Here is a 14,109-nt window from a genome sequence, read left to right on the forward strand (position 1 = left end):
GTCCTTACAGTCTGGGGGATGTCGGATGTGCTCACAGCATCCTTACAGTCCTGGGGATGTCGGATGTGCTCACAGCGTCCTTACAGTCCTGGGGATGTCGGATATGCTCACAGCGTCCTTACAGTCTGGGGATGTCGGATGTGCTCGTTTTGCTTACATCATGGAGCTCTGCACACCATATCTTCCCACATTGTGTCCTCTGTCACCACTTTCACCAGTGTTTTATAATTTTTATAATTTCTTTGCGAAAGTCATTCACTTCCTTGGTCACATTTATTCCTAAATAATTTGTGATTATCACTAACAGAATTATTTTGTTGCCTTTTTCTAGTAAATTCAGTATTAACATGAAAACATGCTGTTGTTTTTGAATATTTGTATCCTATAATTTTATTGAAGTTGTTTTTAAGTTATAAACTTTGTGTTTAAATTTTCTATGTGTATAAACTTATGTCAAACACAAATAGTTTAATTTCTTCCTTCCCTTTTTGGATATCCTTTCTTTTTTTCTCTTGCCTAATAGCGATTGCTTATATTTCTAGTTCTCTATGAAATCAAATCAGTGAAAGTTGACATCTCTACTGTGCTGCACTCAATATAAAACTGGTTTGTGGTTTTAATGTATAGTTCTTAGTATTTTGAGTTAAATTCATTTTGTACTTAATTTGTTGGGAGTTTTTATTGTGAAGGACTTTGAATCTATAGAATAATTTTTTTGTCTCTATTAATGTAATAATTTGCATATATTCCTGTTGTATCATATTTACCAATTTGTGTGTATTGAGCCATCCTTTTGATCTAGGCATGAATCTTATATGATCATGATGTGTTGTCTTTCTGATGTGCTAAGAATTTAGTTTGCTAGCATTTGGAGGAAGATATATGGATTTAGAAGATATCTGTGTTCATCATGATGCAGAGAAATAGTTCTGTTTTGTTAATGTTTGCTGGGTTTTGTATCAGTGTAACCTAGCTTGGGAGTCTTTCACTGTTTCGTGACAGCTTAGGCTGTGTGTGCTTTTCAGCGGTTTCAAATGCTCAGAACAGTTTATGCTCCTTTGCATGTCTTTGGTTGTCAGCTGTAATTTCTCCCTCTTCATCTCTAGTTTTGTTAGCTGGCCCATCTTTTCTCTTGGGTAGTCTTTTTTTTTTTTTTTTTTTTTGGTTTTTAGACCAGGCTGGTCTCGAACTCACAGAGATCCGCCTGCCTCTGCCTCCCGAGTGCTGGGATTAAAGGCGTGCGCCACCAACGCCCGGCTTTGGGTAGTCTTCTTAAATGCCAAGTTTGCTTCTTTAAAACCCAATTTTGTTTCATTGATATTTTGTATCTTTACATCATGATCTGATCTATTTGCTTTGCTTTTTATTATTTCTTTTCTTATATAAAATTTCAGTTTAATTTTTTATTTTTCAGTTGTTGAAGGGCATTCTTATGTGGTCTGAGGAGGTTTTTTTAAATTTCTTCTGTGTTTTTTGCTGTAGACTCACAATTCTGCGTTTCTGTGTTCTACAGATTTTGCCATGTCGCACTGTCGTTTTCAATTATTTTTAATTTTTTCAAAGATTTACTCTATTGATTTTGTTTGTGTGTCTGTGTGTGCACATTTGAATGGGTATCCATGGAGCTCAGAAAGAGGACATTAGATCCTCAGAGCTGGTGTTACAGCTGTCATCGGCCAACTGATGAGGAACTGAACTTGGGTCTTCAGGAAGAGCACCCAGCAGTCTTGGTTGTTGAGCCATCTCTCCAGCCCCTTTCTAGGACTTGGAATTAAGTCCTTGAAGGACGACTGGACATGCGTCCTCTTCCCGATTCTTTTCATTCCCTGGAGGTGGTTTTCAACTGTCTTTCCCATATGTCTTGCTTGCCTCTTCTTTTTCTCTGGATATTTTTCTTCTTTCACATTTACATAAAGAGCTTTTTTAAAGATAAAATTCTATAGACTAATAAAGAGAGTATCTGTGCACTGGCCCTAGCATTAAAAAAACAAAACAAAAAACAAAAGCTACTACATTATGGTGGAAGCCTTTTGTGTATACCTTGGTTCTTTTCTTTCTCGGCTGAAGAATTAACCAGTTTCCTGAATGGTGGGACTGTTATTCTCATGCTTGCATGAACCTATGGAGCTCTGGTTACAGAGGCTGTCATTAGGAGATAGTTCTAGTATTCGGCCATGCACACCCTGCAGGACAAGATGCAGACCTTTTAATGTTTGCCCATTCTGGGATCTTTAGGAATAGGTTACACTGTAGCATGCATGCCTGAGACCTCCTTTCTCAAGTGAGAATTATTTCAATAAAGAAGTATACAGAAAAGACTTCACAAATAAACCCACGTTTGTCTCCATGGTGATTCTAAGTCCTATCAAGTTGACAATGGTGATTGGCCATCACGGAGTCTCGCTCAGTCGCTACCTGGCTCCCCGAGTGGTAACTGCTACAGTTATTGAGTGCCTACAACACTCAATAACTGGACACAACTTGGTGCCATTTGTTTGATTATCACAGTAAGCCTACAAGATATATGATGTTATCATTGTTATTTTAAACGTGTGAGAGGAGCTATAGAGATGTGAAGTCAGGGACTCACAACCACTGAATGGCAGCCTAGGCTTCTAGAACCACCACATCTTATCATCTCAAGTGAGGAAAGTGGGGCTCCCAGCAGTAGAGTAACTGTTGTGGAATATTATTTTAACTCAGCAAATGTGTTGCATTTGTTTATGCTGTAGAATATTGCTGTAACTCTGTAAACGTGTGTTACTTTTGTTTATGCTGCAGAATATTGCTGTAACTGTGTAAAGGTGTGTTACTATTATTTATGCTACAGAATATTGCTATAACTGTGTAAAGCTGTGTTTTGTTTATGCTGCAGAATATTGCTGTAACTGTGTAAAGCTGTGTTACTTTTGTTTATGCTGCATTTGTTTAATGATGTAAGGGTGTGTGTTTAATTATGTAAAGATGTGCTGTGTTTGCTTCACCTTGCCTGCCTAAGGCACCTGATCGGTCTAATAAAAAGCTAAACGGCCAATAAGTAGGCAAGAGAGGGATAGACAGGGCTGCCAGGTACAGAGAATAAAGAGGAGGAGAAATCTAGGCTCAGGAGGAGAAGAAAAAGAGTAAAAAGATGAGGAGAAAACATGGAGACGCCCAGGGCAAGAGTCGGGGGGGGGGGCTGCCAGATAAACATAGAGACTGGCCAGAAAGGAAGAAAAGGCAAAAAGCCCAGAGGCAAAAGGTAGATGAAGAGAAAGAGGCTAAGTTCAAAGAGCTGGCCAGAACGTGCCTAAGCTAAGGCCAAGCATTAATAACAAATCTCTGTGTCACGATTTGGGGACTGACTGGTAGACTCAGAGGAAAAGGCTGGTACCGAGTACAGCCTTTTCCTGCCTGTTTCCCTGGTTCTCCTGCCTGTTTCCCTGGTTCTCCTCCCTCTCTCAGACATTTACTTCTGGGCATCCTGTGGGGCCAATGGAATCAAGTCCTGCACCAAACTACCCAGCCCGCTCAACAGTGCAGGCAGTGCGTGGAGAAACACTCTTGGAGATCTCAGAAGTCTGATGGAGAAATAGACCCGACACAGGTGTCACAGTCGGTGCATTTGCCAGACGAAAGTAACTCCAAGCTTTCAGTTGCGTTTTCAAGAAGTCAGAGGTTTGTGAGTTGGGAGGAGAGCTCCTGGAGACACTTTGGGGGATCCTTATTTCCTCCATGTTTGTCTTTCCTCGTGTCTGTAATTTGTCTCAAGCTCGAGCAATGTGCCGTGCTTCCGGCTGACTAACTGGGGTGCTGCGGGGTGGAGGGCATATAATATCTATCATTGCTCTGGTTGGGTGAAGTTCTTGGCCTTCAAACAAGAATAGGAATTCAGCCAGCCATTGTCGGGGGCAGGTGGACGTAACTCCGTGACCCTGACTTTTATTGGGAGATCATTTGGTTTTAGATGAGGCCCGGAAATCACACATCCATGAAAGAAGACAGCACCAAACTTTCCTAGCTGTGCGTGAACAGCTTTGCTCCCAGGAACGGAGACCGTATGTCCATCAGGTACATTGGGACAGTCTCCTCTTGCTTTATGTCTAAGAGGGCTAAGAAGATGACGCTTCTGTGGGCTAAACATCCTAAAATCTGTCTCCACTGCCAGTTCTGGACTGTTGCCAGGGTAGCAGGAGAACAGCCATCCTAAGTCATGGTGCAACTTACCTTAGGGTATGGCAGTGGTGGCACCAGGGGTGCCGTGCGGGGTGATGTGTGATGACTGCACCACACAGATACGGTTTTCATTGGTAAACAAGTGTTAGCTGAGAGCAAAGTGAATCGCAAGCCCAGGCCAAGTAGGACATTTCTTCTCCAGCTCTGACACAAGCTGAGCGGACTCAGGGAACTTATCAACCTTCCCTAACTTATTCCTAGTGTAATTTTAAAGTCTCCATCACAACTCAAGTCCCACTGCTTTCAGGTGCTGTAGCACGATGAATACAAACCCAGAGACAGAAAAGCAAAACAGCCAACCACTGGCTCTCACCTCTACCTCAGTCTGAATGGTGATTCTGCCTCCAGGAATCTCAGAATGAGACTGTCTGAGAGCTGTCTCCTCCCATCTTATATTCCTCTCTAGTGCTGGGATTAAAGACGCGCACCACTACCACCCGATTTCTATGGCAAACTAGTATGGCCACTGGGATTAAAGGTGTGTGTCACCACTGCCTGGTCTGGAAGGCTGACCAGTGGGGCTCTTTTACTCTCTGACCTTCAGGCAAGCTTTATTTATGAAAATACAAATGAAATATCACTACAGTGTGCCCCTCGTGAGGCTTGAATTATATTATCTATGTAGGGAATAGACAGAGACCCATGGAGCAACTGCTGATGCATGGCAAAACGGAAGTAAGAACGCTGGACTCCGTGCCCACACCCTCTACACTCTAAGACTGTCAGTCATAGGCTGGGATGGCATAAAGTGCTTGCTGATCAGAGTTCAATCCCCTAGAATCCATGAAAACAATCTGTGCTGACAGTGCTGCTTGCAATCCTGGTGCTGCAGAGGTAGGCACAGACTGACCCCTGGGGCTCCCTGGCAAGCCATTCCAGCCTTCTTAGCAAGCTCTGGACCAATGAGACACCCAATCTTAGCATCTTAAAAAAACAAGGTGGATAGCACTTTCAGGAACGGCAAAGATCTGGCCTCCACACGCATGTATGTGCACAAATACACAGACACACCTTCATGTCTACAGGTCACATATGTTACATTATTATCTTCCATGGCACGCACACATCCTTCGTGGGTAATAACAATTCATCCTGCTTCCCGCCTTCTTGGTCCTGTTTACACCATCATAGTCTGGGCATGTCCTTCAGCTTCCTCGGCCTCCTTAGACCTGTGGCTCCCTCTTAAATTTTCCACAGGATGCCTGCTTGTTGTGTCTGCTTGGTGTGGACAGCAGGTGGCGCTTGGTACCAGATTTAAGGAGGTGGTTGTCAAGGAAACCTGGCTCTGTGCCAGCTCAGGAGGCCTACTGGCATTCCTCTTCCAAGTATGCTAATCCAGATGGAGAGGCTAGGCACTGGGTAATGTAACCTTCAAGAGTCCTACCTTCCATTTTTGTAAGACAAAAAGAACGTGTGTGTGTGTGTGTGTGTGTGTGTGTGTGTGTGTGTGTGTGTTGAACACGCACGGGGCCACACAATGCATGTGGACTTCATGGACATCTTTTGGGAAGTAAGTTCTCACCTTCTTCCCTGCTTGAGGCAGGGTCTTTCTTGCGTGATGTTGTATATTTTACTCCAGGCTAGGTGGCCTTCAAGATTCCAGGCAACTCTCTTGTCTCTGTGTTTTATCTTGTGGCAGAAATGCCAGGATTATGGATGTGCACAAGTGTGTCTTCTATCTTTACCTGAGTTCTGGGAACTGAATTCAGATCTTCAGGTTTATGTGACAAGTGCTTTTATACTCCAAGGCACCTTGTCTGCCTGGGAATTTTGTTTAATAAATAGAATATTCATATGTAGTACATTTGCATCTGATGGAGACACCTAAAGAGATCCATGATCTTTCTCAAAGTCTGGAATGATGTTCAGAACTAGTTGTGAACCATGTTTTCTCCTCTGGCAGCATGCATTCAACAGCTGCAGGTAGACGCGGGCATCAGAAGGGGTAGAATAACTTACCCTGCACGGGGCTTTTAAGCTATGTTTTGTTTTCACCTCAAATGATATTTAACCAAGTTTAAGAGCTATATTTAAATTTAAATGACTTTTAATGGGTTTAAAAAGAACACTCAAAATTCAGAGATGTATTTCAAGCTAAAGACATTAATATGTTGCAACCCTCAAAGAGAATTGTAAAGAAGTTTCCTAAATCTGTGGCATAGGTGTGACTGCACAGCCTCCCTGTGTGATTGGGCAGATACATCCATGAGCAACTTCAGCACACACAAGGGTTGGCATTTCTGTTGAAAGTTCATCCTGCTATTCTGATCACACCCCACACGCTCTTCTTCCACCCCAGGCTGTGGCTTGGCAAGCAGTCAATTCCCTGTCTTGGAAGAAGGGCTGGGCACAGAGGAAAGAAGGGCTAGGAGAAGAAAACACTGGTGCCTGATAGAGGGGTCCCTAAAAACTTCCATTCAGAATAGCTGGTCACATAATTTAAGACTCACTTTGAAACCTTGGTGTAGCTGGTTTCCTTGCAGAATCTGCTACAGGCTGCCCAGGAGTCGCTGAGTGAGTTAACTCCTTTTGCTTCAGACCACGTTTCTGGAATGGAGACTGGAATGTGAGAGGCAGAGACACAGTGAAGGAGAGATGGGAGGGGAGAGGCGCTGCGGGTCTGGAGTGGACTGGATACGCTTGGAGTTAGAGATGCGGCTCAAAGTCCAAAAGAGAGAAACGGGGGGCTAATTCTGCTCCCCTCTCTCATGTACCTATGGGTGTAAAGATAGAGCCCAAAAATTCTTTGTGAAAAGATAGGTACTTTACATATATGTCTTTTTTTTTTTTCTTACTGTAATGACCCAACTGACTTCATTCTCTTCAGTAATTCCATTACTAATTTCTTTCCAGTCCAGGCCTCTGATTAGAGCAAGGGGCGATGCACACTCTCATTCACTGACATCAGTTAGTCAGGATAATTTTTAAAGTTTTTTATGGTTTCAATTCCATTATAGTTTTTAAATTTTAATTGAATTTCTTTTATGTATATATGTGGTTTGTCTGCATGTATGTCTGCGCACAACATGCATGCCTAGTGCCCAGGAGGCCAGAAAGAAGAGAGCATTGGATCCTCCGGGACTGAAATTACAGATGGTAAGAAGCTGCCCTGTGGATCCTCCGCAAACCAGGGTCTTCTGGGAGGGCTGCCAGTGCTCATAACTGCTGAGCCATCACTCTGCCCCTTCCGGCTGGGATCTTATACTCAGCAACTTAGTTGGTATGAAATCGGTTTCTTTTGCTTTATTATCTCTTCCTTGAGACATGAAACCAGGGGTCTCTATCAAGTTGTTTTTTTTTTCCATGAGAGATATCAGTATAGTTTTATCAAAATTTAAGATGTATAACTTTCTCAGGTTGCTCAAAAAAATAGCATTTGATTTTATGTGTCTTTCAGGGTGTTTGTCTCAAGCCTTTTTTACAGTTTTGAATTAGGTCCTTCCTCATAGAAGGGACAGCTGGTAGCAGAGCCAGGTTCCTGGAGAGGTGAGCTTCCAGACATGGTGGTCTTCCAGCCTTCCTTGTCACCCCAGGATGGCAAAGCAAGATGGGGATCCAGGCTTGCAGGGTCCATGCTGTCTGCTCCACCCACATGGGAAAGACCACCTTGACTCTGCGGCCATAGAAGGACCCTCATGAAATGATATTTATAACGAGAAATGCCAGAAACTTCTCTGCAGGTTTCCCCACTCAGAATACGTACCGTAGAGTACAAATCCCAGACCAGACTCAATCTGCAGCAGAGGTTACATCCCAACAGCACCAAGGAAAATTTCCACTTGGGAAATGATGTTTTGTGTTTGACTTCTGTTTAGAATCTCCTATGCAACTTGTTAGTTGTTGAATCTTATTTTGCATGTCTTTTAATGTCGGTCTAGAAGCTTCAGCTCTGCCTCAATAGATAAAAAATTTCATATACTTTATGCATTATTAATATTTTGGGGATGGGGAAATGGTTCAATGAGCAAAGCGTTTGCTATGCAAGTCTGGTACCAACCTTGAAGGTGGATCTCCGGTAGCCCTTTGACCTCTCAGCTGCAGGACTTTCTCTTCCCTCCCTATTCCCCTCCCTCTGGGTCATATCCGCTCTAGACTCGCCCAGAAGTCCCTGTCTCTGGCCGCTCTCTCCCTTTATCTACAATAAACTTTCCGCTCCATTATAAAAAACTAAAACAAAATCGGGGCATGGTAGTGCGTATCCTGTGAGTCCTCGGTGGTCAGGGTGGGAGTGGGCACAGGAGGGTCCTGAGGGCCAGCCAGTCTACCCAAATCTGTGAGCTCCACGTTCAGTAACAGATGCCTCAGAAATGTAAGGTAGGGAGGGAGAGAGGAACATACTCAAGGTTGGCCTCTGGTGAGTACCTACAAAGGGGCGCACTCATTCACAGAGATACATATACATGCATTGCATTTTAATTATTACAAGTGAAGAGCTGGAACACTCTAAGCAGATCTGGGTGCCCGTCACATTTGTTTTAACCCGACAAAGTTTGTGCTTTTCCGTTTCCACTGATGCATCATGCAACCCCACGGTGGCACTGACGTGCATGTCAGCAGACACGCCTGGACTCCGCCATGGGGCTGTCCTGCCTCATGCTGAGGGAATTATTGATCTGATGGATTTGACACATCCCAGCTAAGCTAGCGATTCTGAAATCAGCACATAAAGCTTCAGGTGACACCTGTAAAAGCTGACAGCCGTGGGGACTGCAGAAACCAAGGCACAGTGGTGATCGCGATTGCCAATGTGCCTAAAAAGGATGTGCTTTGTTCTTTAAATCCCCATAACCTATGAGCTCTTTCACTTAACCCTGTGCCGGGGGCTAGAAAGATGGCACCATAGTGTTATTGGTTTCCTCCTTACTCTTCACATCTCCTAAAAGGCATTTCAGAACTCATAACCATTATTAAGATTATCTATGTATATAATATCTATTTGCGTGTGTACTGGACACAGCAGGCATTGTCCTAAGTGTTTCCACGCATCAATTATTCTGACAGCTCACTTCACTGTGTATTTTGCCTGCATGTATGTATATGCACCACACACACGCACCTGATGCCTGTAGAGTTCAGAAGAAGGCCCTGAACTAGAGTTACAGATGGTTGGGAGACGCAACGTGGTACTTGGAACTGAACCTGGGTCCTCTGAAGAGCAGCGCATGCTTGTAACCTTTGAGCCATTTCTCCAGTTCCATGTATCAGTTATGATAACCCTCACAACCTACCCTGTTCAAAGGGGAAGTTACTAACATCTAGTCACTTGGTGGCTACACTTATATTTCTTGGTTTACTCCGCCGTTTATATTGCTTTAGTTTTCAACAGGGTCACCATGGATAGGAGGCTCGGAACTGTGAGAGGCCTGAGGAGGAGACACAGCAGATGGCTCTCCTGGCATGCCTGGAATTCCAAGCTCTTTGCTGTCATCTTGGCCATACGCGCTGGCACGGTTGTTATTTCTTGGAAGACTACACAGGATAATGAGCCATGGCTAAAGTGCTTGCATCTAAGCATGGCGTTTTGGTTCTGAGAGGTTTTGTCACGTTGTCTTTAAGGAAACACCGTTGGATCTTAGAAAGACTCCCTGTTTTTCTGACATATTTTATGACTGTTTGGAAGGGAGGCTTGTAGAAGCAGGAAGTGTTGCCTTCTGCAGGCATTAACTGTACATTGTGTTTGCCTAGGGTCGGTGCTGATGCCCTGTGTTTGGAAGTTAGCTATTATTAGGGTGTCATTTAAATTTCTCTACAGGCTAAAATGGTCTTAATGGAGACCTCATCTGCAACCACGCATGAGAGTCAAAAGAAATCACATTCTTTGGGTTCTATTCACATATTTGAAAATTACACAGGTCAGACGCAGAAATCAATTTAGAGCGCGATTGTTTGAATAGAACATGTATTGGATTTTTCAAAGGAAACATGCAATCTTTCTTCTCAAACTCTTATTGAATAAATACCGCAATCTGACCAAGAAAAGGTGTGTCAGAATGACACAGCTGCCAATTTAACAAACTGCAACGGAAGTCTGTACTTAGAGAAACTATTTCCCTGAACAGACTTATGCATGCGCAAGCCAGTAACGCGGTGTGGCTCAAGGAAGACAGGTTAAGCATGACTGACTTCTCTTTGGTTGTTGGAAGTTGAGGATTTATCCTTTAGGAGAAACAACCGCCCCCTAGTATTGAAAGGAAAACTGAAAGGAAGCCCTGGGCATATGAGTTCAGCTGAACACTTTTAGATTCCCTTTCCTTTTTGGACTTTCAGTTTTGATTCTTCCCTCCAAAGTTTCCCCCCTCCACTCCCGCCATGGCCCTCGGAAAGACAGACACCATGTCCCTTCTCGGTTTTAATGAGCTCTGCTTTCCCAACACGAAGTAACCACTTGTGAGCAAGGCAAAGAAAATGAAACTGTGCGTCCGTCCCCCTCGGGCTGTCCTCATTCACTGCCTTCCTCCGTTATGGATGTCAGTGCTGATTTAATTGTAAGTCAGCACAATATTTGGCTCATTAATAAGAAGCACCAAACTGAAGGAGTGCTGGTTTGCAGGATTTCAGGGTCCTGGGGGATCTACAGTGCCATTGCAGGCAGTGTCCTGGAGGAAGGGGAGGTGGGTGACCCTGGGGACAGCTACCAAGACAGATGTTTGCTTTGGAGCTTTTAGTATCTTAATTTTCCTGCCATTTTATTGCCAACTCTTTTCTACTTTATTTTGCCTGGACAAAATGTGCCCTTCAGTTAAGAAACTTTTAAGATAATAGTTGTTGTCAGGGAGTCTGGTCATTTCCAGAAGGTTCTTAAAGCATTTCAGTGTCTTTAGTACGAGTGGATGGAAAATGGCGTAGCCCATGTCTCGAGTGGAGTTTATTGAAGTGGCGTGAATGGTCCACCAGCGATGGCTGGTTCCTTGCTTACTGTGCGAGCTGACTCAAGAGCCCCAGGAAACCTGTATGTGTCCACCTGCCTGTTGTTCTGTGGCCTTGTGGGAACAAGGAGTGTGTCTCGCTCCTCTTCATAGTCCCAGGGCTAGCACAGGGCTTGGCGCCAGTGCACACCCAAACATGAACACGAATGAATAAATAAGTTACAATTAGGAAGAGGCAATCCCAGGATGTGTTTCTAACTGCGAGGAACGCCCCAAAGCACCGTAGAGACATGGCTGTGGGGTGTCTTAGAGGACAACCGTGAAAAAAATTCCAAGTAGCTTGTGTCTTCATCACACAGTGCCTCCCAGAACACTGACATTGCCACACTTATCCCAGGTGAGTGAAGGAACTAAACACTTGGTGCATGAAGGGATTGGGCGGGGGAGAGAAAGAGAGAGAGAGAAGGAGGGATGACTACTATTAGAGCTCACTTTAAGTTGCAAAGCAAGTTAGGATTGACTCAAAGCCTGAATCTCCTGATCTGGGAAATACATCACACTCTCTCTTAGTGCGGTTCTGACCGGGCATAACCATGGGGGCAGTTCTTCCAGACATTTGTCATCTCCATTACGTCATCAGTTTGGGGACGGCCATCGTGCCTTTGTACAGAATTAGAAGAACGTGGTGCCCCTGTAGAAAACAGTCAGACTGTACTTGGTCACCCAGTGTTTAGCCCGTTGCTCCCTCCTGCCCTGGAAGTTGAGCCTTCCCGGGTTCTCATTGTGCTGGAGGAGTTCCTAGCTTGGCCCACCATCCCATTTTCTTCTCTTTTGTGACCATACCTGACTAATTGCTTCTGTTCCATCCTTCTGTGATGGCTAGAATTTCCATCTCTCGCCCATCCTTTCTCCCGAGCTACAGAACAGGAAGCCGCTCACTGTCACCCCAAGCTTGGACATTTCATGGACATCTTAAACTCGGCACACCCCAAACCGAGCTCCTGGCCACACTCAACAGAGCCGTAGAAGCTGAAGACTTCCCATGTCAAGGGAGTTTGATCCTTTCAGCTGTTCTTCATAAATGCTTAGAGATGCTGTTTTTCGTCATCCATTCCTCAAACGTTGGGGATCTATGCCTTTGTGGAACAAATTAGGATACTTTCAGAGTGAAAAGAAAGGCTATCAGCAACCATTCCTGAACAATGTGCTGGCTGGGGTTATCCAGAGAAAAACAGATTTCTCTCTCTTTCTCTCTCTCTCTCTCTCTCTCTCTCTCTCTCTCTATATATATATATATATATATATATATATATATATATATATGCAGGCAGTAAAGAGGTGTGGTTTCACTCAAAATCCATTCAACACCCAGTCAGTTCTGAGTTGCCTTCCCCTGGATGACCTTAATAATTTCTTGAGTCCACTACTCCACTGTCCAGTGCAGGCTGAGTCCCAGTAGGTGCTCAGCCTCTGCGTGGTCTCTGCATACATCTTGTAGGCCAATGGGATTTGCTGCCCTTCCTCGGGGGCTCATGGGAGAAGTCAATTTTCCCATCTAAGATAAAGATAGCCCTCTCCTCTTAGGAGATTGCTGAGGGCTCTATCAAAGAAACATGGGACGTGCTTTGTTAGGCTAATCCAATGCGAGTTGCTTGTATTGAAATTTTATTATTTTGTTCACGAGAGAGCTATCAGTACCATAATTATTGCCAATGGTAAATGTCTATTGAGTGCCTGTTACAATAACCTATGGGGTCAATAAAATTACTTTAATGACTCTGCTCTGTACTAAAAAGATTTGAAAAGAAAATGTCAGCTCATCCTTCCGTAGGATAGATCTGGTTTTGAAAACTTCTATACCTCCTCCTTCTCTGTCAGTGATTTGTGATATTGGCATATACAATCTGTATCAGATTCCTTATGCAATTTCCTGTGTTTTCTATACTGTAAGCCTTTTATAGTCATTCTGAAATATTTATCTATATTGTGTTTTGTAAGTTTTAGCCATAGCTTCATTTGTCAGGTGATATCTTTCTTATAATCTTATTACACTTATTTTATTATGTATAACATCTTACTCATAAACTTTAAACACATACACACATTACATATGGTGAAAAACGTTTCATGCATACATATAAATTGTTGAATGTATGATTGTATGTGTTTATATCAAGTGACAGGCATTGTTCCTACACACACACATTAATCAATTCCATCCTCTGTGATGGGTAGTGGTGCTCCTATCTCACAGATGAGAAGGCAGGGAGAGGTTAAATTACCTGCCCAGATACTCCAAGCACGTGGGAGGAGGCTGGTCTACAGAGCTGCCCATCCCTCTATGTCCCTGACCAGCATCGCCATTGCCAGGGAGGGGGATGTGACGGCCAGCAGGGTTTCTCTGCATTCAAGCTGAAAGCAGGTGTACCCGTTTTCCTCTCCCGTCTCTGAGTTGGTCTCCTTTTGGGTCACTGTCTCTTTGGCACCTGTCACCACTGTCTTGATAGAAGGATGGAGGTTAGGCCATTGTAAACAAACAGGGTCAAATCCTTGCTATCGTTTTTCCTTCTACATGTTAGCAGGGCCCTGTCCTTCCTGTGCTCAGGTCTACCTCTGTGTTCAGAACACGGGTTGATGTGATGGGCATCGTAAGGAGATTGCCTCCTGGTGTGAAGAGGGTGGATAGTGGGAGGTTGGCTCCAGTGGGAAGCTTCGAGAAAAAAATGAGTCTCCAATGTTTCTTATGGAGGAATGCTCCAAACTGACAGACACTGTCATAAGGGAGGGTCACTCACTGACACACACAGGAGATGTCACTTTTCAGGGCATTCTCTACATCTGTGTGTAATGCCGTTGGCCTGTCCATTTTTAAGGCAGCTTGACTATCTTTCACCAACTGTCAATGCTGTGCTGTGTGACCATGGTGTGCCTCACCCTGGTGTGACCATACGGAAGGGGGGTGTATATCCTTACTCTGGTGTGACCATGCTGAGGGGGGTATATCCTCACTCTGGTGTGACCATACTGA

This window comes from Microtus ochrogaster, chromosome 21, assembly GCF_000317375.1.
Source record: "Microtus ochrogaster isolate Prairie Vole_2 chromosome 21, MicOch1.0, whole genome shotgun sequence".
NCBI lineage: Eukaryota > Metazoa > Chordata > Mammalia > Rodentia > Cricetidae > Microtus > Microtus ochrogaster.